The sequence below is a fragment of the Marmota monax genome, unplaced genomic scaffold (genome assembly GCF_021218885.2).
Source record: "Marmota monax isolate L192 unplaced genomic scaffold, Marmota_monax_Labrador192_F-V1.1 WCK01_AAM20220418_F8-fsc00133, whole genome shotgun sequence".
NCBI lineage: Eukaryota > Metazoa > Chordata > Mammalia > Rodentia > Sciuridae > Marmota > Marmota monax.
In genome coordinates this window covers 4,406,799-4,434,348 of record NW_026694821.1, presented here as the reverse complement: position 1 = coordinate 4,434,348, position 27,550 = coordinate 4,406,799, and the positions used below count along the sequence as shown (strand labels likewise).

General features: G+C 37.6%; 1 protein-coding gene and 1 pseudogene across 8 annotated transcripts in view; one reads left to right on the top strand and one right to left on the bottom strand.

The window, feature by feature from the left end:
- Window positions 1-27,550, top strand: part of Pde1c (phosphodiesterase 1C) — a 601,507-nt gene that overhangs the window by 453,357 nt on the left and 120,600 nt on the right. The gene's annotated exons all lie outside the window — the stretch shown is intronic.
- LOC124080190 (RING finger protein 11-like) lies at window positions 6,792-7,580 on the bottom strand (annotated as a pseudogene).

The following is a 27,550-nucleotide window of genomic DNA, read 5'->3' as shown; positions in this document are numbered from 1 at the left end:
GAACTAATTAAAATCCTATGTTATTAACACTTCAAAAGAGCCTGAAGAAACTGGAAGAGTTGTATAAGAGTAAGTGAGATGATTAAAGGTGTTAAACATGGGTGTTTGTGAGAAAGTGACTTGGGAATAAGTACAAAACGTGTAATTTAAAATTATGTTTTATATAGAATAATTACTTATTAATTTGAAAGATTTTTATCACCTATGAAATGGGTAGGCACACATACTTATCATTGCCGTATGTTCAACACAATAAGATCTTTCTTAGCCAATAAGATCTCTCTAAACCAAGTTCTGGAAACATCAAACAAGTATGACTTAATTCTGAAATCAGAATGTTTTGTTTTGTTTTCTGTTTCTTATCAGGAAATTTTACAACCTCATTCTTCCTTTGAACAAAGAAACCTTGCACACTATCATGTGTAATTAATGCAAAAACTACACTGATGTTTCTTAAGAAAGTAATCAGTAACTAGAATTAAGATAAAAATAATGAATAGTGTTCTTTTAATGAAACCATCCCATTTCTTATGAAAATATGCTTTTTTTTCAAGAAAATGCAATATTGTAAAAGTAAAAGCTTCCATAAGTACTGGCATTGTGGGACACTGCAAAGAAATTGCCTTAAAATGCTAAAATTAATCTTTTCATAGAAAACAAAAATATGTGAAGATATACACAATGTTCAAACGTTCAAAACTTTTGAACAAATTGTAATTTATATCCTGCTAGTAACTAGAATTGAGAGATATCCTTTCTTTACAAATATGCTATAAAACAAAAAGATTTTTTAAAAGAAATATGGACATCAATGATAAAATAATTCGATTAATACAGAATTCTAAAGATCTGATTTTTTGGAGGGGGGTACATCAGTAGCCCATTAAATAGTTAATGGTGCTCAAACCAGATGGTCGGGTTCTTAAACCAGTCCCTGGATTAATATTCATTGGATAGCCTGTCAGCCTTTGAGCATGATCTACTCTAGTTGGACCTTAAATGATGCAATCACTAAGAATTTAAATTATCATGATAGTCCATTCTTTTCCAAAGCTTCAAAGTGAGGAGCCTGGGATTGTAAAAATGTTTCTTTAAGGGATATTTCTCCAAAGATAGCAGCCTAACTCAGACAGGAAAACATTTGGTCCAACTTATTTATTATTACAATCTAATCATGTTTTACCACTGCTCACAGGATGTTTCGGAAATTATATTTACAGCTTTAATCAAAGGGCTACCATTAATGCTTATTTAATAATCAGTTCTTCTTTGATTACCTCTATTGTAGAAATAAATATGATTGAGAGAAGATAGGTAGTGGTAATTTCCCTCTTAAACTTCTTCTGACCTGCACACTTGGTTTTCCTCCTTAAAATTTTACCTTCATAAGTAAAGTGGTGAATTGGGGCTCATTAGAAAATTCAGACAGAGTGAAGATTTTCTTAGCTTCATGAGCAACCTTCCGAGTGCACAATAACCTAGAGGGCTGTACACGTAGTCTTTTGGGAAATGCTTGTCATTCTAGCTTTACATCAGCCCAGATGGAAGCTGAATCCAACCTGGATTGACATAGAACTGGGCATTAGGAAGATAAACCATTTTAACTCTTGGTTTGATCGGCACTGGAGATAAACACAGAATAAAATGAAAAAGCAAAGAGAAACAACTTTAGCAGACTAATAATTTTAATTATTCCTTAATCAACTCATAAGTAGCTTGTCATTGTTCAAATCATTCGAAAGACATTTAGGAAAATGGATTCAAATAGATCCCAATGGGAGACTTTAGCTTTTCTCATTGTGGAGAACAGTGAATCCAGATTTTGGAGGCATTGCTCTAATAACACATAATGTGCAAGCAAATCACTGAAGGCGAAAAATCTCTATATAATTAAAGATAATTTCTCTTAAGTTTAGGGTTCTATGACAGTTGTTAGTTTTGTAGATTTATCAGATTTTCCTGAATAGAGATATCATATCTCGAGCCACTTTTTAAAAAAGTGTAAATCCAATGTGTCCAGACACTTAAATACAGACTAAGCAGGTTTTAATTATCATTATTCTCCTGCTAATCACTGTGAGGTACTACAAAAGTGTATGTGTATTTGGTAGTGGGGATTGAACCCATGAGCACTTTACCACTGACCTCTATCCCTAGCCCTTTTAATCTTTTATTTTGTGACAAGGTCTTGCTAAGTTGCTGAGGGTCTCACTGAATTGTTGAAGCTGACTTCATATTTATAATCCTCCTGCCTTAGCCTTCTGAGTCACTGGGATCACAGGTGTGTACCACCATGCCTGGCAGTCCATCAATATTTTTAAAGAGAGAGAGAAAGAGAGAGAGAGAGAGAGAGAGAGAGAGAGAGAGAGAGAGAGAGAGAGAGAGAGAGAGAGAGAGAGAATTTTTTAATATTTATTTTTCAGTTTTTGGTGGACACAACATCTTTATTTTATTTTTATGTGGTGCTGAGGATCGAACTCAGTGCCATGCGCATGCCAGGCGAGTGCGCTACTGCTTGAGCCACATCCCCAGCCCAGTCCATCAATTTTTTGAGGGTTACTTGACATTTATAATTCTTTCTTTGTGAATTGGTTTTATTAATATTTTTGCATTTTTTTCCATCATAAGTGTTTTATTGACTTAAAAATCTTTTAGAATTCATCTTTTATTATAACACATTAAAAGTAGAATTTTTTTCTAATTTCATTAGACAATTTTAAATCTCTTGCATTAGTAAGTTTTAATCTATTCCTTTGATGCTTTTCTTAGGGAAGCCTTAAGTTACTCCCAAATTATACAAATATGTACTATACATCTGTTTTGAGTATTGACACGGGTCCATTTGTTTTTACATTTATATCATTGATCCACTTGGGAAATATTCTGATGTAAAGGTGTGATAAATGCAGAGGTCATATTCTTTTTACAACTGCTTAATGAGTTCATTATACATTATTTGTTTAATTACACTTTCACTGCTATGACATAAATTTATCATATGCAAGTCCTACTATATGACTTAGTATTTTTTAATGTAAATTTTATTCATTGCATCAAACTGCTTTTTTCTGTATTGACAATAGTGTTACACTGTTTTTATTTCAAATTGTATATTTTATGTCTAGTGAGGCAAGAAAAGAAATTGTTTTTCTTTTTAATTCTTTTTTTGTTTGAAATTTCCTACTTTTGAAAGTTTAATCATTCTTTAATAAACTCTCGAATTCTACCACAAGTTCATAATGTATAATTTGAGGAAAATGTGACATTTTTAAAACAATAATCTTTCCCATTCAGGAATCTGAGCTTCAAGTTATTTTATCCATTTTAGACCCCTGAGTAGAACTGCATAGTTTTCTTCACAGGAATCAGAGTATTTATGCTTATGTTTGTTTCTAGATATAATTCTGGTTGCTATAGTGAATGTATTATTTTTCTTAATATTATTAATGTTACTGGAACTTTCCACAAACTAAAAGTAATAAAATTTTTATATAACCTCTGTCTTATATCTCCATTCTTATTTCATTAACTACACTTTCTAACCATTTCCCCCTACATCCTATCTCTTCTAGAGGATGTCTTTGCTATGAACCAGTCTTTAATGGAATCTTTTAGTGGTTGTTTATTAAATCAGATCCTATTATTGGGGCTGGGATTGTGGCTCAGTGGTAAAGTGCTTGCCTAGCATATGTGAGGCTCTAGGTTCAGTCCTCGGCACCACATAAAAATAACATAAAGGTCATTGTGTACACCTACAACTAAAATAAATATTTTTTAAAAATCCTTTTGTTTTGAAACATGTATTACTTGTCATTTTTAAAAAGTTATTAAATTACTAGTTCACTATGATTTTTTAAATTTTTATTTTTTTCTTCCAATTTTGCTTTATATAATTGAGTGGATATAAATTAATGAACTAGAAACTTAAGCAAGATACACTAACAATATAACAGAACCTGATAACTTGATTTTTTTAATTGTTCTCAAATTCATTTTTTAATGTTTCCATTATGGTGCTCATAAGGAAATTAACCAACTTTTGGACACTATATCTGGATGTCAAATTAAGTATTTATGATGTACTAAATTATTTTATAAGGCAATTATGAAGAATCTTCAAAAAATTGTGGTTTGTATGTAGAAAATTATTCATGTCAACCATTCAACTCAATATAAAATAAGAAACATTTGAGTTCTTCTCCTTTTGCTAATGAATGGCTTTTAGCTGTCATATCACTGAGTTGAACAAATAAGTCACCTTTGTATACATAAGGAAAAATAAATACATGGTAAATGGATAAAACATTACTACGACATCTTTACTAGACCATCTGTACTTCTGGCACTTCAGAAGCTTAGACGTTTAGAATATTCTTGCATGAACACCAAGAAAAATTAAAAGAGAAATTGCTTTTGTTATCACAACTATAAAGTTGTGTAGTTATAGAAGTTCTGCATTTGTATACAAAACATAAAGCATGTGTACCTTTATTCTCCCTACTGATTGTTGCCAGTCACCTGGCAGGACCTAACAGATACCTTTCCAAGAAGCAGAGACTGAGATGTGTAACTACGACCTCAATAACCTCAGCACTATGCTAATGAGAGATGCAGTATCTTTTTGATATGGTTCAAGAAAACAGGGAAAAAGCTCATAAGAAAGAGAATGAAAATTGTTGAAACTGAGAAATCACTTCCGGTTAAGCCTCACCACAGTGCCACCTTCATTTTTACATAAGCATAGTGGCATAATTAAACTCAATAAATCAGAAATCTTTTTTTCTTTCTTTTTTTAATCTAATTAGCCATACATGACAGTAGAATGCATTTTGACACACCGTAAATGCATAAATGAAGAATAAATCAGAAATCTTAATATTTAAAATTCATGATGGCCTACTGCCAGCAGGAAGGGCATAATGACATCATATTTGTGATCACATAAAACCATGACACTCCCAGGAGTGCATTGTTGGTGGCTGACAACCCCAAAGATCCTATGAGGAATACAGGTTGATGTAGTCAATGGGGATATTAACTGGAATTGTCCGTGTCTTGGAGGAATTGCCAGTGGCCCTGTGGGAAACAGTTCAAGTTGGCCTCTTCCTACTTCCCCTGTAACACAGAGGATACCAAGGGATCAGTCTGTGAAGACTAATTCTATGTAATGCAGGAATGCATGCAGAAATGCCTGACATCTGTCTCCAAGAGGAGGAGGAGGAAAAGGAGGAGAAGAAGCCAGTAGAAAGTGTGAGGCCATTGCCAGCAAACAGGAAAGGTCAAGCTGATGAAGGCCAGCGAGGCTCTGTGCTCTGGTTCTTACACTTCAGAGTAGCATGGATCTTTTTGCAAAAGCCTTTCTGTTGCTCACCTTCTAAGAAGTGTCTTCCCCTCCATTCTGTACACTGTAATATATGAAGTAAATTATTTTGATGATCAGAGATCTTGGCCCCTTGGCATAAAAATGTGGGGTCTGTAGATATGTGTGTCCTACATAAACCTGTCAGTGAATGTAGCTGCCACCTTCAAATTCTCTTTTCTCACACTGCTTTGAGTTATGCTACTTTGACATAATACACTGAATATTCTCAGCAACAACAAAAAAAATCACTATCCAGGAATATTTCTTGTGAGTGAGCTGATTTCTTCTGATCTATCATATCCCTTTTAGAAGACTGGATTCCTCTTTGGAAAATTAAATAGAAATAAAAATATCTTTATTTGAAAATGCTGGAGTGGGATTATTCCTAACAGAAGAGGCCAGATGGTCAGAGCTGTAGTTCTCAAAACCATCTTGCTTTTGGGTATATGACAAAAGAATTTCATTTCTGATAGTTTGATTTCTATATTTGCATAGAATTCCAGGTTTTCTACCTTTAGAAGGTGGAGATTTAGATTATTTTATTCCCAGTTCCTTTCTTAGTGGAAGGAAAAGCTAGGTTTGACTTTTTAAAAATCCTTGTTTGGGGCCTGTGTTTATACTTCTTCTCAGTCTGGTCAGATGTAATATTCTTGAGAGGTTGGAACCTAATTGTTTCCAAGAGAGGAAATAGTGTCAGTGAAGTACTCAATTATAAAGGAGATGAAATGTCTTCAAAGAAAAAGTTATTTTGCCTTTCAATTATCATCATATTAACAACCAAAAGAATTAGAACACACTGGAAAGGGTAATATTCAATCTACTTTGCTAGAGTTGGTTTATTGACACATTAACTCATTTTTAATAGAAAAGGGATAGTGCATCTTAGTTTGCTTACAAGCTAGGAGATCATTTTGAATTCCACATTTTCTGACTGCAAACAGAATATAGCACTTATAACAGGTTATAAACACACTGGTTTTCAAGCATAAAGCCAGCTCCAATGATAATAATACACTATTTTAAAAGACCTAAGGCGATGAATTCCATTTCCAGTGGAAAGAAAAAACTGTGCAAACAAATTTAAAACTACTTTTTTTCTGTGCCAGTGTTATAAAATGTAGCTTTTAATAAAAGCTTGACTCAAATGCCAGTAACTTCAGAAAATAATTTGGGTGGAGAGAAGGGAATTATTTCATTTAGGAAAAATAACCACTATCTTTTTCCTAATCTTCAATACATTCAATTTAAACCTATACAGATGCTGTTAACACTTCACACAATTGCTATTTACTGGAGGAATAACAAGATCTAAATCAATTATATTTAACAATCAAAACACTGGGTCAAAGTATAAAAATACCATCCTACTTTCCCCTTCTAAGTTTCCAAAATATCACATACTTTCCTCAAACCTCTGCAACCGTCCAGGAGTTTTAGAAACTGTTTGTACATGATCTTGATTCCTCATCCCTGGCTATTTGGACTTAGTGACAAAAGATCAAAACCACCAAAATGATGGTTCACTTGAAGTCAGACAAGAGATCCTGACTTAGTTAAGTCTCAGGACAGTGACGTGGTTACTGGCTTCATGCAGGAGGGTATCTGAAGGGTCTCATCTTCCCATCACCTACACAGTCCAGGTGACAGATATGCATGCACAACAGAAATCAAATTGAGTCCTCATAAACCAAGTCCATCATACATATCATACACGCCTGGATCTTTTTTTTTTTTTTTTTTAAATCCATTTCTTCCAGGGTCATAATGTCCTTCAGGTGGATGTTGTATAAGGCCTCTGTGACTCATCCTGATTTGTTCCTCTTCAGTCTGCTGAGTTGCCAGCCTAGCCTGGCCAGGCATTGGATGATAGACTAGCCCTGGAACTTGTTCTTGATAAGGTGGTGGCAGCAGCTCCTGATCCAGTTCTATCCCCTTGCCAAAAGCTAGCCAGGCTGGACTGAAACTGGCTAAGCAGAGAGATGTCATCAGAGGTGGGGGATTTGAGGCAGCTCTCCATTTTCCAGGGTTGGGGCCATGTGATCTCTGCACTGTTCTCACAGTCTTCCTTTATGAATTTTTAAATTTGGGATAATAGTGAACTATTAAATTGCTTTTCATCATATATCAAAAAGGGTTTCTTTATTATATTATACTAATCAATTTTAAAATAGTGAACCATCCTTGGTAATATGAATCTTAAGAATGTATTAAATAATGGAACAACTGAGAACATTTAATTTTTATGTATTTGAAGCTGAAAATGAGTCAAACACAAATTTCTAGGATACTCAGGGTATTGATAGTGCTCCAAAGACAACACTATTTTTTGTTATGATACATCTGTAATATATTAATATTGATATATATGGTATATAAAACTATGATGTATATAAAATATCACCATACTTTATTTTCCTTCACGTAAATATTATATAGAATGTTGGGACACCTAGTACATTCTAGGAAACACGTACATGCTTTATTTATAATTCTATTAATTGATAGTTCATCTTTTATGCTAATAGCTAAAATTTACATGTAAACACAAAAACTATCTATAAACTAATCTTTTGACAGTACTTTTACAGCTTCCAGTAAAGTATTGTATATTATAACAAAGAACCAGGAAGAGAAAGCTAATGACTTTTAACTAGTTCTTTGTCTTATTTTCTAGAAAAGTGACTTTAACAAGGGCATACTCTAAATAAGGAAGAATAAATAGTTGATAAGAGAATATACTGTGTATGTGATCAGTGCAGCTGATATTTGTGTATTATATAGTGTAATCAATTTGTATACCTATAAAATGATTATGTGAGTGCAGAGTGATCTGTGATGTGCTAGAAATTCTTCCGCTTCTGTTTTTTAACTTATTGTGGCTTTAAAAAAACATTGATGCAGCAGTCAATGGCATTGCTTTTCTTCTATGAGAACAGGCAGGTAAACTTTGACTTTTCCTTGGAGTAAGGTTCCTTGGTATAACTGGAATTCTGAGCCAGATAACCATGGCGTGTGTGGGGACCGCCATGTGCACTGCAGGACGTTGAACAGCTTCGCTGACTTCAACCAATGGATGTCAGTAGCACCCTCCTGTCATTACAGCTGCACTGTCTCCAGACTTTGCTAATCCCCCATGGAAGACAAAATTGCCCCACTTGAGAACCACTGCCTTAGGAAGAGAGAGTGATGATGGACACCTTTGAATTAATTTAATCTAGTGGAGTAAAGGTAATAGATTGACCGGCTTTCTTGCACTTACCGAGGAAACACACACATGCTCATTCTGAGGGCGTATGTATTTTATTTTTCATCACCTCATCCTTCCCTGTCCCCACACCCTCTTTCTTTCACTCTGTCTCTTTTTTCCCCTTCATGGTTTCAACATTAGTATCACACATGTCATACAATCTTTGATTTTCTTTTTCTTTTTAACACTTCTGTTAACAACTGGGCCTTTGGGGTCTCCTGGGGTTTGCACCACCAGTTGATACTTTTGCGGCTCTGTGTTATCCACAGTCAGGACTGACTGCTCTAAGTGGGATGATCCATGTACTTGGTAAGGACTAGAAGCAGCAGTGCTCTGCTAGGGCACCTCTGAAGAGGAACAGTGATGTTTGAGAGAGACAGGGAAGAAAGAAGAATGCTTCTTTACTGCTTTATATTAGAAACATAAATAATTTCCGTCAGTTAAAATCTGCTTGGGATGGAGAAAACATGTCTAGTTAAAGATGATCATCTTGTTTGGGTGTGTTGGTACAGGGGAGGCTGAGGCAGGAGGATTGTGAGTTCAGAGCCAACCTCAGCAACTTAATGAGACCCTAAGCAACTCAGCAAGATCCTATCTCTAAATAAAATATATTTATTAAAAAAAAAGGGCTGTATATGTGGCTCAGTAGTTAAGTGCCCCTGGGTTCAATCTCTAGTACCAAAAAAGAAATTTTTTTTTTAAAAAGATCATCTTATCTCAAATACCTGATCCCCACAAATATATATACCTATGCAAATTTATTTCTATTTTCTTTCAGAAATCTTTCAGGTTTTGTGACTATTGGGAGAGGTAGACATGAAAACAATTATATGCCAACATTGTAGTTGACAGTGTTCTAAGGTACATAAACAGCATTTATTAGTTTTCTAGCTATTAAAAAGGAAAGAAGTAAAATATTAATATATATTAGGTTGTTTGTAGTCTTGATCAGAGATTCTAACTGAAAGCATGAGAATGTGGACCAATCGATATTTCGTTGTGGATCTATGCTGAATTCAGGGAATATATTCCAAATATGTAATAGTAGAGTTGAGAGTTGTGAATCATAATGGTGTGCCCATTTGTCCTTTTAAATTATGTTAATTGGCCAGCAGAGAAAAAAGGAAAAATAGTTCAGAAAGGTGGTATTCGAAAACAAATGGAGAAGAGTTCAAAACTGGTCTTTCATCATTGCAGAGGTAAAAGTGAAATACATCCAATCATCTGAGACTACTTCTCTCATTTAGCTTCGAGAATCCTAGGTTTAATAATGCAGTAATGACAGAATGTTGGAAAGGAGAGAAGATTGAAGTGAATGAAATGTTCGTAAAATAGAAAAGCTGGTTTCAGGGAGATTTGTGTGTCCAGGTTTACTCTTTTGCTTCCTTCAATGTAGAGTCTTACATTCTTTTTGCTCTTTACCTTTCATGCTAACTTGTAATAGAATACTTTCCATGCATTAAAAAGGAGAGAAAACAGTCCTTTCAGACTTACAATTGTCCTTTCATCTCAAGTTTGCCTAATCCTTGACTTTAATGAGGGCACCTGCTTATCCAGGGAAGTAGAGCCCTGTGGCGGTGCCAGGAGGCAGCCCTCAAATTCCATGCAGTAGAACCCTTTAATCCTGAGGCTTCAGAAAGGAGAACATAGGGTTTTGTCTAATCTAGCAGGGAAATGCTCTCCATGACTGCCTCATCTTGCTGGATCTTAGTGTGCATCAGTGTTGAAGCTCTGAGAAGGCTAAGACTGAACGAACTGCTTAACTTTGCTTAGCCTGAGTTTCCAAAACATGCACACAGAAAACTATTCCCATTAACCTGGGTTGGGTGTTCTAAGGAATATAATTTTAAAAGCACTGATTAAATAATGGAACCCTCACAAGGTAGTTTCATTATTCAGATTACTTGGCTGAAAGTGTTACCCCCACCCTACAAGGTCAGGGTCATCAGCATTTTTTATGCCACTTCAAATTGGGATCTGAAGTCAGGTCTGAGTTTCTATATTATGAAAATAATCCCCCCAGGAAATTATACTTCAAGATGCCACCTTCATTTTCTTCCGTCACTCTTAGTGCCTGTTGACCAGCTGCCATGGAGGCCAGTAGACCATGAAAGAGATTAAAGGGCTAAAAAATCATTCTGGAGAGCAGAGTCACCAGGTCCAGGTAGCTGCTCTTGATAAACAACAGTGGTGAAAACAAATTCTTTACTAAGTAGATCAAAGGAGCGAGTAAGGGCATACAGACATGGAGAGAAGCCCTGAGAATAAGGAATCCTCCTTTCTGGAAATGAACTGAAGGTGTTTGGTGATGCACCTTCCCAGACCTTCCCTGTCCTGTCCCTTCTCTGTGCAGGTCCCATAACCCACCCCCATCCTACCATGCTCCCCAGAGCCCAAGAGACGGCATCCTTACTTTCTCTCTCCTACAGAGACCTGGGCACGGACAACAGAGGTGCCAAGAACACTCTCTCTCCAGCATCTGGACATTTCTAGTCTGGCCATGGGCGCCCAGGCAGTCCTTTAGAAGGAGGCCCTGATGGATCTTTGATATCCTTTCTTTCTTCCTTTGAAATGATCCCATTGCTTTGCCCCAGTGATAGACTGTTAGAAACTACAACAGAGAATCCCTTATCTCCATTTGCCCTCTACTCTTGAGATTCAGGTAGGACAGAGAAACTCAGAAATCACACCAAGTGCTGCTGTTTTTACCCATATGTCCTTTTTGAGTCCCTTCCCTTCCTCAGACACTACCTGTTGGAGAGAGAGAGAGAGAGAGAGAGAGAGAGAGAGAGAGAGTGTGTGTAGTGTGGGTAGTAACTTTTTAAGGCTTGCTCACTTTGCCTTACCTCCTCTGACACTCTCCTCTCTGTGAAGCAGTAACAGAAAATCTCTCTAGTGGGCAGCACCCTCCCAGCCCACTAGAAGGGTGCTGCCTGTCCTCTGAAGTATCACAGCACTCCTTTCTTAACAACTTCCTGGCATCCCCTTCCCTCCTTCTAGGCTTATGTTTCTTGTTATACAATCTCTCTGACCCGGTTGCCGAGCTCTTGTCTGGCAGGCGCACTGTTCATACTCTGTGGGACACAATAAATTTTGGTGCTAATTGCTTTCAACTTTGGCTTTCTTGATGTTCTTTAGGAATTGTGATTGACAGGCCCAAACTTAGTAAATTCTTCCATCATGGCCACTGCAGTCTATTTTAAGACTGGATGGTGTTGCCTAGAATTTTTCTGTGCTGCCTCCCCCATTGGACTGTATACCCTCAAGGTGCATGGACCTCGCACAAAAGCAGACTTATTATTGGCACCCATGAAGATTTGGTTAATGTGAACAACTGAATCCCATTCTCATGCCAACACCTGTGGAAACTTGTCCTGCCACAACCTGGAGTACTTTCCCTCTTCCCTGGGCTTTAATGATATTTCATTCTACTTGGTCACAGGCACAGGATTCGCTGTGGAAGATTATCATTGGTTTTGTACTTGCTTGCTTTCCATCCCAGGTGTTTGTGCCCCGAGAGCAGGTGTGGAGTTGTATCCATCTCTGCTTCCCAGGGTCCCTGCCTCAATGTGAGGAACTACTCAATGCTTTGCATTTAGCAGGGGAGCTACTTACTTACAGCACACCCAGGGGGCAAAGATGTGTGATCTGGAGAGAGAGGGAGAGGGAGAGGGAGGGGGGGGGGGGAGAGAGAGAGAGAGAGAGAGAGAGAGACTGACTTATAATCCAGTTCATGAAGCCTGACCCAATCTAATCATTTAAACAGTGTTTTTAAGTAACCCACTTTTTAAAAAAGTCTCAGACATTCAGATTTCCTAATTACTCTCCCTGTTCCCCTCCAAGACAACCTGGGTCCATGGATTGTCCCCTGGTACCTCTTGTCTCCATAGTGATGTCTTTTGTCCACTTGGTCACTGGAAGTCAGTGATACCTCTAACCCAGGTCTGTGACTGTCCGCGATACCTCCAGCTTGGCCTTGTTCAGCTGCTCCTGACACCATGGCTCCTGCTGAGTTCTGGCTGTGACTCCTCTTTGCTCTCTGGCTTGGGATGACATCCTTCTGGCTCTCAGCCATTCAGTGCCTCTCACAATCCTGCCAGTCAGCACTACCAGCTGCTTCCCACATCCCTCTGCAGGGCACAGGGGACCTCCAGCTCCTTCTTGCTCCCTGCCCGGTAGTCAAGGGTTGTTCACAGATCTGCGCTGTGGCCTTCCTCTGACTAACACACAGCTGCTTCTGTCTGAAGTTACTTCCTGTGTAGGTTGAGGGTGTGCTGGCACTGGCCTTGGAGGGCATCTCTTTGGTGAGTACAAAAATGGAAGTGGGGCTAAATTTCTCAGCTCTCTGCTCTCCTCTGGGCCCATCTGACAATCTCCTGCCTCAGGACTTTGACATAGGACACTAACCTATTTCCTAGACTCCTCTTTCCCAAGATTCCTCTGTCCCCTACTTCCTGGAGGCTTGTCATAATGGACATGGCCATTGGCAATGGATGTGAGAAGTAAAAATGGCCAAATACTCTTTGTGGCACATCAGTGTATTCAATTGCTGGAGATCCCTGCACTGGGCAGGAGAGGTTTAGGTGTGAGAATCAAGGGCCAGGTCCCCCAGGCCACAGGTTTTAGCTTTGTACTTCTGATTCCAGTGACATCTTTTTTTTTTTCCTAGAAATATTTGTGTTTAGGACTTAAAAATAAAAGAGGTGGAAGGGATCCACACTTAGTCCACAGCCAGCAGTTGCAAACAGCTCAGAGCCAAAAGTCACACGTAGAGGTGGCATGGGCTGTTTGTGGAATCATATGTATATAAATTTTAAAGACCAGTCTCTACTCCAGTAAAGGTTCTCATTTTGTTCTCACGACTCGCCACGGCTGGACCAAGCTCAGCCATCTCTCAGGTTCCGTGGCGAGACCTGTAATCAGTTGTCACACCTTGGTCTCTGGTAGGCTGTGGATCTGGCAAGTGCCTGTCTGTTATGACTCCAAGTTGGGAAGCATCGTTGACCCTGCAGTGTTTATGTTCATAGCCTGGTAGGGAGAAAGGAAAACTCTCTCTAGAAACACTCAATAGCGTAGTTGTGAACATCACAATCTTTCCTCGAGATTTTACAAACCTCATGTATACTTCCAGAGAAATGACTGCAAGTGCTGAAGAGTCCCCAAATTCCTCTTGCCTCTTCCTCTCTTAGAAAATCATTTAACAGAATTGTTTCTTCCTCTTTCCAGTCCCCAAGCCAGAGGCTAAATCTCAATAAAGCTCTTCTCAAAAAATTCTTCTTTTTGCACATAATAATCAAGTATATTACAACACTCCATAGGCTCAAATGTCATTTAAAAAAAATCACACAGAGTACATGCCCAGATTTAGGAGGTTTTAAAAATGCTAAATGAGGAAGTCCTAGTACAGTGGAGGCTCATGGTGCTCATGAGGGACAGACTCCAAAGCACTTGATGATACTTCTAAACTGCAAAAATTATCATTGTGAACAAGGAATGTTTACTTGGGGTATGCAGAGTGCTTTATCCATATTGATTTATCAGTATTTGCTACTATTTGCGGCTAATTCCTCTGTAAATCAACTCTTCATGTAAATTCTGACAGCAAACAGCTAACGGGGGATGAATCTCATTCCCGAATAGTTATGGAGGTTGGGTCCTATATTAGCAGTTACTTGATAAGGTACCTGAGTTCTATCAAGCTTGTGTTTCTAACCACAGAGAAAGAGAGATTAAGATTACACTATTTTAATAGCACAGAAAGCAAAATGAGTCCCATCCTTCATCTCCAGGGTCAGAGAAGTTTGTGCTGGTGAATAAGATTGTGATGCAAGAATTTAAAAGTTTCCCCAATTCTTTCTTCTTTTTGTATCAGTATGTAACAGAAAGAAAACAAAAGGAAAAACTTTAGATTTTCGACACAATCAACTATTAGAATACACTAGACATTCCATGAATGATAAAGCACTACAGGTCCAGATTCCTACCCACTCCCTACTCCAAAGCTATTACGAAATGATTTATTTGGGGGAGGAAATTGAATGATAATTACCTTTAAAACACTTGAAACGTTAATATATGAAAAGTATCTTCCTACTCATTGGAAATGAACACAACATAAGCACCATGAAGACTCTTTCAACACTGCTTCTTACTTACCCTAACTCTAGCAGCCTCATACCCAGCTCTGAATTTATTTCTTTTCTTTTATTTTATAAGATCAATTCTTTTTTTATTTAATTTTATTCTTAATTAACAAAGAATAACTGCATATATTGAGATGTTCCAATGCATGTATACATTGTGGAATGATCAAATCAGGCTAATTAATATTTCCTTCCCATAACATATCATTTCCTTCTGATGGGATCTTTAAACATCAACTCAGTGATTTTGAAAGATATAATACATTATAATTAACTATAATTGTCATGCTGTGTAATAGCTCACCGAGAATTATCTAATTGGAGCTTTATGTTCTTTGACTCCCCCTTTCCTATCCACTCCCCAGAAGACACATGTTAAGTGAAATATACCAGGCACAGAAAGATATGTACCATGATCTTTCTGATATGTGGGATCCACAATAGTTGAGCTCACAGAGGCAGAGAGTAGAATGGTGGTTATCAGAGGCTGAAGGTTATGTGTGGATTTTTCTCCTTTCCAAATCCTTCATGTGCAGCCTGCCATAGTGAAATTAACCTCAAAAATGAAAGAATCTGCTAAGAATGAACTGAAGAGGGAGAAGGAGAGTGCAATGGGTGCCTCCTATGGCAGAGTTTCCAAGGGACTGCTGCCAGTAAAGGTGGAATGGGTGGCCCTTGCGTGAAGTCACTGGGTCCTTTTTGGTTATCGTAAGCTTATTTGCTTGCATCTCAGTTTTATGAGCTGATCTTGAGAACTTCCAGTGATCTTTCTAAAGGTTTTCTCAAGCATTGAGTCTGGTTTCCACCAAGGTTCCAACATTACAGGATATGGTCCTTGTTGGATCCTTTCCAAAGTCATCAGACACAGTTAAGAGCTCATGGTGAGCATTGATCCCTCCCTTCCTACTGCTGCTGCTGTTAAGCAGAAGGATCTGAGAGACATTAAATAGACCACACGAACAGCGAGGCACTTATAAATCAGCTGGGGAAAGCACAACGTCATGTGTCAGGCTGTTTTCCATATATTCCATTGAGCTGGATGACTATGTCCCACTCCTTCCTTCCTTCCTTCCTTCCTTCCTTCCTTCCTTCCTTCCTTCCTTCCATCTTTCTTTCTTTCTTTCTTTCTGTCTTTCTTTCTTTTTCTTTCTTCCTTTCTTCCTTTCTTTCTTTTAAAGAGAGAGAGAGAGATAGTTAAAGAAGAGAGAAGAGAGAAACTACTTCACTCACAGGACAAAATATATACCCCAAAGGAATGCCTCCTTTATCAGCACACTACCTGCCTATACTTATCACCCAGTTAATTCCTGTCAGGGGATTAATGCAGTGTTTGGGTCAAGGCTCTCATGACCTAGTCATTTTACCTCCAAACCCTCTTTCATTGTCTCATACATGAGCTTTTGAGGGACATCTAATATCTAAACCATAACAAAAGGTCGTATCTTTTAGTTTCATAGGATTGTTGAGTCAACAGTCTGCTTTAATATATGATATTCCTCTTGATCCTCTCAAGATGGCATAGAAAGTAAAAGTTTAAAAAGAAAAAAATAAGTTTTTATGAGAGTTTGACATTTTCTAGGTGTAGCAGAGATTGGCTGGCTCCCTCTCAAACCCATTCTCTCCTCCTCTGAGCCTACAGCTACACTGCATTACCCAACTTCTCCCTTGGAAAGGTGTGGCCCTGTGATGATTCTGGACAATGAGAAATGCCTAGAGGACTTGAGTTCTCATTCCTGCCTGGTTCATAAAAATTCTCCCATACATGCTTTCCCACTTTCTTTTGTGTTCTGTGACAGTCTTGGAAAACCATGGCAAACATAGGGGGACCAACATCCCTGATCAAACTCTTAGCATCTCTTGAACCATAGAGTTCTGAGTCAGCACAGGTGTGGGGCAGCCTCTGTGCATTTGGGGCAGTGGAAGGAGAGGGACAAGGAGACAGTAATAGTTTCTTTCCTGTCATTTCCTCTAGGCCTGGCTGGGCTGCCTTCCTGCACCACACAGTCCCCATACACTCATTCAAAGCAACAGTCTCAAGTCTCCTTGGAGGTTGCTCACAGTTTTGTTTGTATTTTAGGGTTTTCTTTCTATAATTCTTTCTGGAATTAAACCTGAGGATGGGAACTATGCTGATTCGGCATCTTGTTAGGCATTATTTGAAGTTTTTTTTATCCATGACATGAATTAATTTTATTTATTGCTGTGGCTATAAAAGAAAACATTAAAATGGAAGTAAGAAAAATAATTTTCAGTTTATCTTAACACATTCTTTTTCTTTTTTTTCTTTAAAAATATATTTTTAGTTGTAGATGGACACAATATCTTTATTTTATTTATTTATTTTTATGTGGTCCTGAGGATCAAACATGTATGCAAGGCAAGTGCTCTACCACTGAGCCACAACCCCAGCCCCTTGTTTTTCTTTTCTAAAGATAGTTTCATACTTAAATTATTTAGATTGTGCTTTCTTTTTTTAAAAAAGCAAATGCTGATAAATAAATCTACTCAGTACTGCATTTGTTGAACTGATGTTTATGGAGCACTTCCTATTACTTGCCACTTTGCCAGTTTCAGCTGGTTTAATAAAGCAGTTCTGCACATCCTTGATCACAGACTTTTCTATGTACATTGTGAGCTGCATTTGACAAGCAAGGAGCAGTTGGGGATTCTGGAAAACATGACTGTTGCCAAGTGTTTCTTCACAGTGACATCAGTTCCTTTTGGCATCTACCTCAGGAGGTGAGTTTGGAATTTCATTGCTTTGTCCTAATCCTCCTACTTTCAAGAGAAATTTGAACTGCTGCTGAATCCAGATAAATAACCCTGTGTTCCAGCAAACAGGATCCCTACTATATGTTGTATTTCTTGTATTATAGAATTCCTATGATCCGGCTGGGTGAAGGAGCTTTAGCTTCTTTGCATAATCATAATGAGATAAAATGCAGGTTGGATAAAAAAAAAAAAAGAGTTCAGGGCAGGAAAATGAAGGACTCGGTTGACTAGATAAGACAAGTACAGTTATGTCTATTCATGGGTTGCAACCCTCCTGAGTCTTCCTGCAAACTTTTCTTATCATTTCTTCTCATCTTCCTTTTCTCATTATCACCATTCAAAGATGTTTTTAGTTCTTCTTGTTTCTTTGGTTTACCAAGACAGATGTTGTTGAAGTGGCATGTTTATCAGCTGAGAAAAGTGATGGTGATTCTTTCCACATGAATAGCTGCAAATGAAAAATAGCTTCTGGAACTTACCTCTTGACAGCATAGAAGATTTTATCTCCTTCCACTTCCCTGGTCCCCAACATGACCTGTGTGGATTCTGAATGATGCTCTGGGCTTTCTTTTATGTTCTTTTTCTTTCTTTCTCTTGAAGAGCACTGGCCAGTAAAGTGGGTTCTTATATTAACATCCTTTCCCAGTAAGCTCTACCCAACTCCAGTCAAACTTTGGAGAGGTGGTTTCCCTCAAGGAAAGATTTTCCTAGCATAATTATGTACCTTGCATTAAAAAAAAAAAAAACAACAAAAGTAATTTCTTTTAAACAAAATTTGAGTTCAATGGCAGTAAAAATAGTTTATAGATAAATTGGATTTAAGAAATAGTCCTTTATGAGGCCACGAATGACTGGGAGGTATTTCCTTTCTAAATTACTGCATTATTCTTCTGCAAGGGTTTCTAAGGCAAGAGATCGATATTAAAAACTCAAAATGGATTCAAATTTTAACCCTAGATGAGAATACCTCCTTTAACACCATAAAAATATGAGACTTTTCTCTGGCCCAACAGTACTTTCCAGCTAGTATTCACATCCAGTGACCTGTCATGCATGTGGACACATGATTGCTCACTTGTCGCTCATTTGCATGTTCACAAACATGTATTCTGAAAGGAGATTTACCCTGTGGAGCAGAAACCAGAAGACTAAGTGTTCACAGCTGCTTTTTGGCATAACTTCCTGAAAACAAAAGGAATGGAAGAAACAGAAAATCTCTAGCCACCAAGAGTAGACAGTGGTACCCTTACCACCAAAGAATGGGTACCTGCTAATCCCTTTGGAGTAATTTAACTCAAAAGCAATTTATATTTGATGACTTTCTCCTCCTCCTCCTCCTCCTCCTCTTCCTCCTCTTCCTCTTCTTCTTCCTCCCCCCTTCTCCTTCTTCTCCCCCCTCTTTCCTCTCCTTCTCCTCTTTCCCTTCCTCACCCCACTCCTCCTTCCATGTTTACTTGTCTACTTATATTATTATTGTCCTCTTATTCCAATTGAATGTGGCAAGGAAGAAAGCTTGACTAGCTATGTGGTAGAGGGACACAGGTCCAGAATTGAATTAGAAGTTCTGGTATTTAGGAATATAAATCATCATCATCTCCTCCTCCTCCTCCTCCTCCTCCTCTTCACCATACCACTATATTTGATTTTTAGCATTTCCAAATAAATTTTACAATCAGTCTGTCATTATCTATGATCTATGAGAAATGTATGGGGAATTACAATAAATCTATAGATAAATTACATTTCTATAATTTAGAATTCTCTGAACATGGCTTATCTTTCCATTTCTTTAGCAAATTTGAAATTCTGTAAGTAACATCCCTCAGTTTTCTACATATAAGACTTTTAAGTCTTTTGTAAGATTTATTCCTAGATTTTTTTTTAAATTTCAATGCCTTTATGGACAGTACCATTTTCTAATTGTTTATTGCTGTTTATACATTGACCCTGCTAAGTTCACCTCTTAATTATAATAGTCTATTTTCAAATTCTTTTAGATGCCCTATCTAGATATACATTCATCTATAATGACAGTTTTACCTTTTCTTTCTAATTTTTGTGTCTTCCATATTTTAGCATAATGTATGATGTTTGCTTTAGCTTTTTTTGGTTAAAAGCTCAGTATCAAATTTAGGAAATTCACTTTTATTCCTTTCCCATGATATGTATCTTGATTTTCTCAAATTATTACAATGATCATATATTTTTATTTTACTATGTCTATTAAAATAATGAATTACAATTATTCACTGATTATACATTTTAAAACAACCTTGCACTTTGCTCAGTATTTTTTAACTCTTTTTATTTATCACATCAGCCTTAACTTGTGCAAATTTTATTTAGGATTTTTGCATCTATGTTCATGAGAGAGATTGGCCTATAAACTTTTTTTTTTAATAATGTGCTTGTTTGGTTTGGAGATTGAGTATAGTGCTTCATAAAATGAGTTGGAAAGTGTTTTCTCTTTCACTATCCTCTGAAATATTTTATGTAATTTCTTCTTTGAATGCTTAGATTAATTCATTGGTAAAGTGATATGTACTTTTGTGGGAAAATTAAATTATAAATTAGATTCTTTAATAGATATAGAATTATTTTTATTTTATAGTTTTTCTTATGTCACTTCTCATAAATTTTTTATGGAAATTTTCTATTTTATCTAAATTTTAAGTGTGTTTGCAGAAAGGTATTCATGATGTTGTTTATAAATGTCTGTAGGATCTTGAGTGATTTTTTCTTTATTTTTGATATTGGTTATTTGTACCTTTTTTTCGTGCTCACTCTTGCTTGTCCTATTAGTTTCATTAAGCTTTTTCAAAGACCCAGCTTTTGCTTTGTCAATTATTTCTCTGTTGGGTTTGTTTTCCACTTAAGTTTTCTTGTGTTTATATTTTGTTTTTACTTTTTTGAACTTGTTCTTTTTATTACTCCTTCAGATGGATAATGAGATGACTTATTTTGAGACTTGTTTCTTCTCTAATATGTTCATTTAAAATTATACATTTCTTAGCTTGGACTAGACAGAGGGTAATGAAGGGAAGGGAACCGGGTGGGGAAAAGGAAAGCGAATAGAATGATCCGACAGAACTTTCCTAGCCTTGTGTTTTAATTCACAACCAGGGTAACTCCACATCACATACAACCACAAGAGTGGGAACCTAATAGAATAAGTTATACTTTAGGTCTGTATATTCTGCCAGAATACATTCTACTGTCATGGATAACTACAAATAAAAAAGATTATGTATTTGCTTCTAACCATGGCTTTACTTGCATGCCACTAGTCTTGATGCATCATAGGTTCATTTTCATACAGTTAAAATTATTTTCTCATTTAATATCTTTGTCCTACGTGTTATATAAAAATATATATTTCCGAATTTCCAAACTTTCGGAATATTGCCAGTGATTTTATTTTGTTTCTGATCTCAAGCTTAGTTCTACTGTTGTGGAATTCATTGAAATCTGTTGAGACTTTCTCTAGGCCGCAGCCTGTGGTCGGTTTTGATAACTATTATATGTGCACTTGAAAAAAGTGGTGTGCTGTTGTGTGGTGCTCATTACACGTCTGTTAGGTCACTTTTGTTAATATTATTTAAAATCTTCTATAGCTTTACTATTTTTAATAGTTAGCAAATTACATAGAGACCTATGTAAAAATATAAAAATGATTAAAAATATAAGCACCAAATTTTTTATCTACATCAAGTAGGTATAAATAGGAGCACTAGAAACATTTATGGCATTAGCAAAGGCAAAAAAGTACATATCTAGGCTATTTTTGCCAGTCGTCATCATTGTTGTTGTTATTATTATTATTATTATTATTTGGTACTGAGGATTGAACCCAGGGTGCTTTACTACTGAGTTCTCTCTCTCTCTCTCTCTCTCTCTCTCTCTCTCTCTCTCTCTTTAATTTTATAATTTTGAGACAGGGTCTTGCTAAGTTGCTGAGTCTGAACTTGAACTTGAGCTCCTCTTGTCTCTACCAGTTTGCTGGGATTACAGGTGGGCACCACTGTGCCTGACTTGCCAGTCATTATTTTTGTTGTTGTTGTTGTTTACTTTTAATTCAGTGGCTACTAAATCAGCAAAACACACACTCCCCAAAAGTTCTTTCCCAAACATTCTTTGAAAGCCATCATCTATACTATCACCCAATTCATGCACACCCTATGGAAGTGTTGTCCCATGAAAGAGAACATTCATACCATACTGTTCAGGGTATTCAGTAAACTCCATTATGATGCAAATATGCATCCCTTGTTATCTGTGGGAGATTGGCTCCAGGATCCCACCAAGGATACCAAAATCTGCAGATACTGAAGTTCTTTGTGTATGATGGTATATATCTCAGTTATATTTGCTCAGAACTCCACATATCCCTCCTCATATTTTAAATCACCTCAAGATTACTTAAAATGCCTAATTCATTGTTGTATTGTTTAGTGAGTAATACCAAGAAAAAAATCGCTCTGTACATGTTCAGTACAGACAGTTATTTTCAGCATTTTCATCTGGGGTTGGTTGTATCCATAGATGCAGAACCTGGGATACATAGGGCTGATGGTATAGTTTCCCACTTACCCATGAGCATGCTCCTCTATTGTATGGTTAGATCTACCTTTCTAAGGTGCAGTTCTTATCATGCTACTCTCTTCCCTTTTAAAAAAAAAGTTCTCCTTGGGTGCCCTGTTATCTCTAGGAGAAAAGTAAATTTCTGTAGCTTGGCATGCTAAGACCACCGTGGTCTGGCTTCTGACTTCTTCTGAGGTTTCATATCTTGATGTCATGCTCTTGAGTTCTGGAATTCTCTGAACAGATCAGTTTTCAGGTTGCTCTTTCAGTCCACCATGTCTCCATCCCATCTTGTGTGACTGACCTTCAAGACAGTTCTGATATCATCTTCCTTCGGGAGACTCTTTCCGGTTGGAGATTCCTCTCTTTTCGCTTTATTTGCCCCTTGATACCTCTGCAATCTCACGGTCTCTATAGTGCGTATTCATAAACTAAGTCCTCCTCATCCAGGGGAGGAGCACATTTTCCCCTTTGTGTTACTGGAGCTTCTCATGATGCCGTGCACAGAACACTCAGATGTTGAATGAATAGTTCAAGTGTTGCCATCTTAACCATCTTGTCATTAATTATAGAAATAAACCTAAAATCACCCTGGGTGCTATGATCAGATGGTCTTAAAGCATCATAAACCTGAAAGTTGCTGTAGGGCATACCACTTGGAGGAGTCATTTTAAGTTATTTCCTATGGCATTTAGGTAAGTGGCAGGGGACAGGAGTGGCAGAGGAGGCGGGTGTGAAAAGTACACAGAGACACCTGTGCCTTACAGACACACGGATGTGATGAACTAAAAAGGAGCTTTTTTAAAATTATTCAAATGAGTGTTTTCGGCTCATGATTCATCGGATCATGTAAGAGAAGTGCTGTGAAGGATCCCGTTCCCTTTCACATTCTTTCAAACTAAACAAAGCCTGTCTGAGACAACAGCCATTGTGGGCTACATGGTATTTTAGGAACTGCTTAATCTATCTGCAGAAAGCATAACCTTGGGCAGAATGGACAGATGTAAGAAAATGCATTTCTGTAGCTTTATATCCCTATTGATTTTTTTTTTTAAGAGAGAGTATTTATTTAGTTAGTTTTCGGCGGACACAACATCTTTGTTTGTATGTGGTGCTGAGAATCGAACCCGGGCCGCACGCATGCCAGGCGAGAGCGCTACCACTTGAGCCACATCCCCAGCCCATCCCTATTGATTTTTGCTTGTGTTTTTTGGATGATTTCATTCTAGCAGTGGCTGAAGCTCATCAAAAGTACCCACTCCCACAATGTAACACTGAAAGGTTCTTAGGGCCTCCACCTGGACAGGGAACAAAGCCCAGTTCAATATAGGGTGTCTTTTGTTTGTTTGTTTGTTTGTTTTTGGCACTGAGGATGAAACTTGGGGCACTCAACCACTGAGCTACCTATTTTGAATTTTATTTAGAGAATTGCTTAGTGCCTTGCCATTGCTGAGGCTGGATTTGAACTCATGATCCTCCTACATCCGCTGGGATTACAGACATGGGCCATGGTGCCCAACTTAGGGTATTTTTTTTTTTTAATTTATCAAGTTGATCCCTTAAGTTGCCTTCTGATGAGGTCCACCCCATTAGTCCCAGGAACTGTGTGGAATAATGAGGACTTTCTCTCTTCCCCTTCAACTGCCTTTTGAATTCTAAACTAAGACATTCAGGCCTCTCACCTAGTTTCCCTCCTCCAGTGCATTTCTTCTTCCCCAAACAGCAGTGGTCCAGGGACTCCACATTCAGGACTTGCTGTGGACTTGAGGGCACAGAGAGCTGGAGTGATGCAGCTGTCCACTATGCCTTGCAGCAGGGAAGGAAGCAAAGGAAGCAAAGGGGTTATGGGAAGAAATGGAAGATGTGCATCAAGACCCAGCAGCTCATCCAGGATGACATTCTACACTGCCCCACAGAGGCATCTTGCCAAAGCTTGGATGCATAAGCTCTTCCTAAAATGGTGTTGTACTTTTACACTGGAAATATTATCTGGCAGCCCGTGACAGAAATGGATGGGGTGCTGGAAACTATGAACATTCACTCAGAAGAGAAACTTTATTTTTATTACTTTAATTTCCTTCTTTGCTCCCTTCCTCTCTCCCTCCCTTCCTTCTTTGTGAATTTTATTTTGAATGCCCATGAAATAAACTCCTATTAGGTGCCCAGACCAAAAAATCCTTTCATGTAGGATTAATAAGTTAGATATCCATCTTTCTCAAAATGCAGGCTGTCACTTACCAGGGGACCCAGCATGTGGCCTTTTAGATGGGACGAACTTGCCTGGAGAAATATTTTTTTGCACTTTATTAGGAAAATTAGGGAAGCTACTCTTCCCAGAATTTAATAAAAGTGTTTTACTATATGAGGGTAAAACATCCTGGTTACTTTATCAAAAACTCTTCTTAAGATGGATCCAGTATGGCCATTTTGACAATATCAATTCTGCCTATCCTAGAACATGGGAGATCTTTTCATCTTCTAAGGGTTTCTTCAATTTCTTTCTTTAGTGTTCTATAATTTTCATTGTACAGGTTTTTCACCTCTTTTGTTAGATTGATTTCCAAGGTGCTTTTTTGAGGCTATTGTGCATGGGTTAGTTTTCCTGATTTCTCTTTCAGCTGATTCATCATTGGTGTATAGAAACACAAGTAATTTATTTGTATTAATCTTATATCCTGCTACTTGATGAACTCGTTTATGAGTTACAGAAGTTTTCTGGTGGTATTTTTTGGGGTCTTCTAAATATAGATTCATTTTGTGGGCAAATAGGGAAAGTTTGGGCTCTTCTTTTCCTATTTATTTCCCTTTGATTTCTTTCTTTCATCTAATTACAAAAGAAAGAGTTTCAAGAACTATGTTGAATAGAAGTGGTGAAAAAGGCCTTCCCTATCTTGTTCCAGTTTTAAGAGGGAATACTTTTAATTTTTCTCCATTTAGAATGATGTTGGCCTTGGATTTAGCATCGATAGCTTTTAAAATGTTGAGATTTGTTCCTACTATCCCTAGTTTTTCTAGTGTATGGAACTGGAGACTATCAAGCTAAGTGAAATAAGTCAATCCTCCCAAACCAAAGGCTGAATGTTCTCTCTGATATGTGGATGCTAACACACAATCAAGGGTAGAGGATAGAAGTTCATTGTATTAGAACAAGAGGAATGAAGGGAAGGGAGGGAATATGGGAATAGGAAAGGCAGTAGAATGAATTGGACATAACTTTCCTATGTTCATATGTGAATATACGGCCAGCAAAACTCCATATCACGTGCAGCCTGAAGAATGGGATTCTAATTAGAATAAGTGATACCCCATGTATGTATAATATCTCAAAATACACTCTACTGTCAAGTATATCTAACAGGAACAAATTTTTAAAAAAGATGGATTCAGGTCTAGAGAAAACCTACATTTTGATGAAAAACAGGGAAGGTTGTTTATTCCCAGGAATTTTGAGAATTTTTGAGAATAGTGGATAATAATTGTTCAGTAGTATAAAAACTCTTAGAAACTCTTATGCCCAAGAAATAGCAGTTTCACCAAATAGTAGGTGGTAGGTGGGGGAAGGCAGGGCAGGGAAGTGTTCTTAATGGGAAGAGTAAAGAGCTAGAGGGGAGGGTGGGCTGGGGGCCAATGTGGTAGAAGCCACTGAGCACTAGGCTAAAGCTCAGCAATATCGGAGGGAAGGGTCATCTGGAACTCCAAGAGTTTGAGTGGCATCTACTTAAAGCAGATGGCTGACAGCTGCAGCTTGAATCTTACATGGGTTTTGGGTCAAACAGGAGTTGGGTATTTAGCAAGTTGCTGCTGCTTTTTCTTTTCTTTTAAAAAAATTGTATTGTTTTACTATTGTCATGTTTCATTTCTTTTTAATTTCCTTTTCTCTCTCAATATGTTCACTTTTTATTACATCAATTCCAGGTTCCACAGATCTATGCTTTCTGGAATTTTATTGAGCCCACAGCAGATGCTTCTTAAAATTGACTGCTGTTTCCATGGGTGAATTTTCTTGTTTTCAAGAAGCAAGTCCTTTCTCTGCCTTTCAAGTGCTGCTGTGTTCCCCTCTGTCTTTATTGCTGAATCTTCTTATAGATTTTTTTTTTTTTTATGTTTAGTCATCCTTGAATCAGGCGAGGTGACTGTCAACTGATGACTTTTCATATACAGAGGGTGGGTTGTCCCAGGTTCCTTCCCCTCTCTGCTAGGAGGTTGGTGGAGTCTTCCACTCATCTCAGAAGCTAGAAAGGTCCAAATCTTTGGTACCCCTTATGCATCAAAAAGTACTTTATTTCTGTGTCATTTTTTTTTCTGGGGTTGTTGAAGCCATTTTGCTAGGAGTTTTGTTTCCTGCAGCCTTCCCTTGATTAGAGCTTCACATTGAATACACAAGTGTGACTGCCCAGTGTCTGGCTGGCACTACTGGTGGCGTCATGGAGAAGCCCCTGCTGTGCCGATTTCCTGTTAATTGTGGCACAGAGCCCTGGCCTTTCCAGTGGGGCTGATCTGAATCTCTGGGTGGGAATCCAAGCTGTGCTTTCTCTGGGAGCGCCTCCCTGTCTCTGGTCTAGAGGTCTGGCTTCCTAGTAGCAAGATAACACCATATTGATTCTCTCAATACTATGCTTTCCCAGGAATGAGAATTGTTAAAAACAGTGGATACAAATCCATAGTCCCTGTGGTGTTCTTATTTCAATTTTTTTTACTTTTTGACTACTAGTCTCTGGTTCGTGAAAATGGCATAGGATGTTTATAGTGGCAATAGAGGTGTATTATAAGAAGTGTCAGCTCATTTCTACACTTAGTTGTTCTTATATTATTATTCTTCTTCTTATTATTATCATCATCATCATCATCATGATCATCATTATGCCAAGGGTTGAATCCAAGGACACTTAACCACTGAGCAACATCCTGAGCCCTTTTTTATTTTTTATTTTGACACAAGGTTTCACTAGTTTACTTATAGCCTCACTGAATTGTTAAAGTTAGCTTTAACCTGAAATCTTTCTGCCTCAGCCTCCCAAGATGCTGGGATTACAGGTGTGTGCCATCACACCCAGCATTAGCATTATATTTTATCAGCCACTTCTTTAGGGACTCTTTTGAAACTACTCGTCTACTTTGTCAAGTTTGGCTTAGTTTAATGGAGGCTGGGAATCCACTATCCACTTCACCGGAGACCCAGGAGTGTACCAAGCCTTACAGCTTGGTTTTGCATTTGTTTTCTGGAAAGCATATGAATGATAACATTGTAAACTTTTTGATACCTGAGAATATCTTTGTTGGTTTTGCCTATCCATGACAATGCTACTCATTACAGATATAAATGTCTTCATTTATACCATACTATTCTACAAAACTGGTATTGTTAAATTTCTTTCTGGTGTTAGACATGTAGCTGTATATGAGCAGCTTGAATTTCTGTTACTTTCGAAGCAATTCATTTTATTT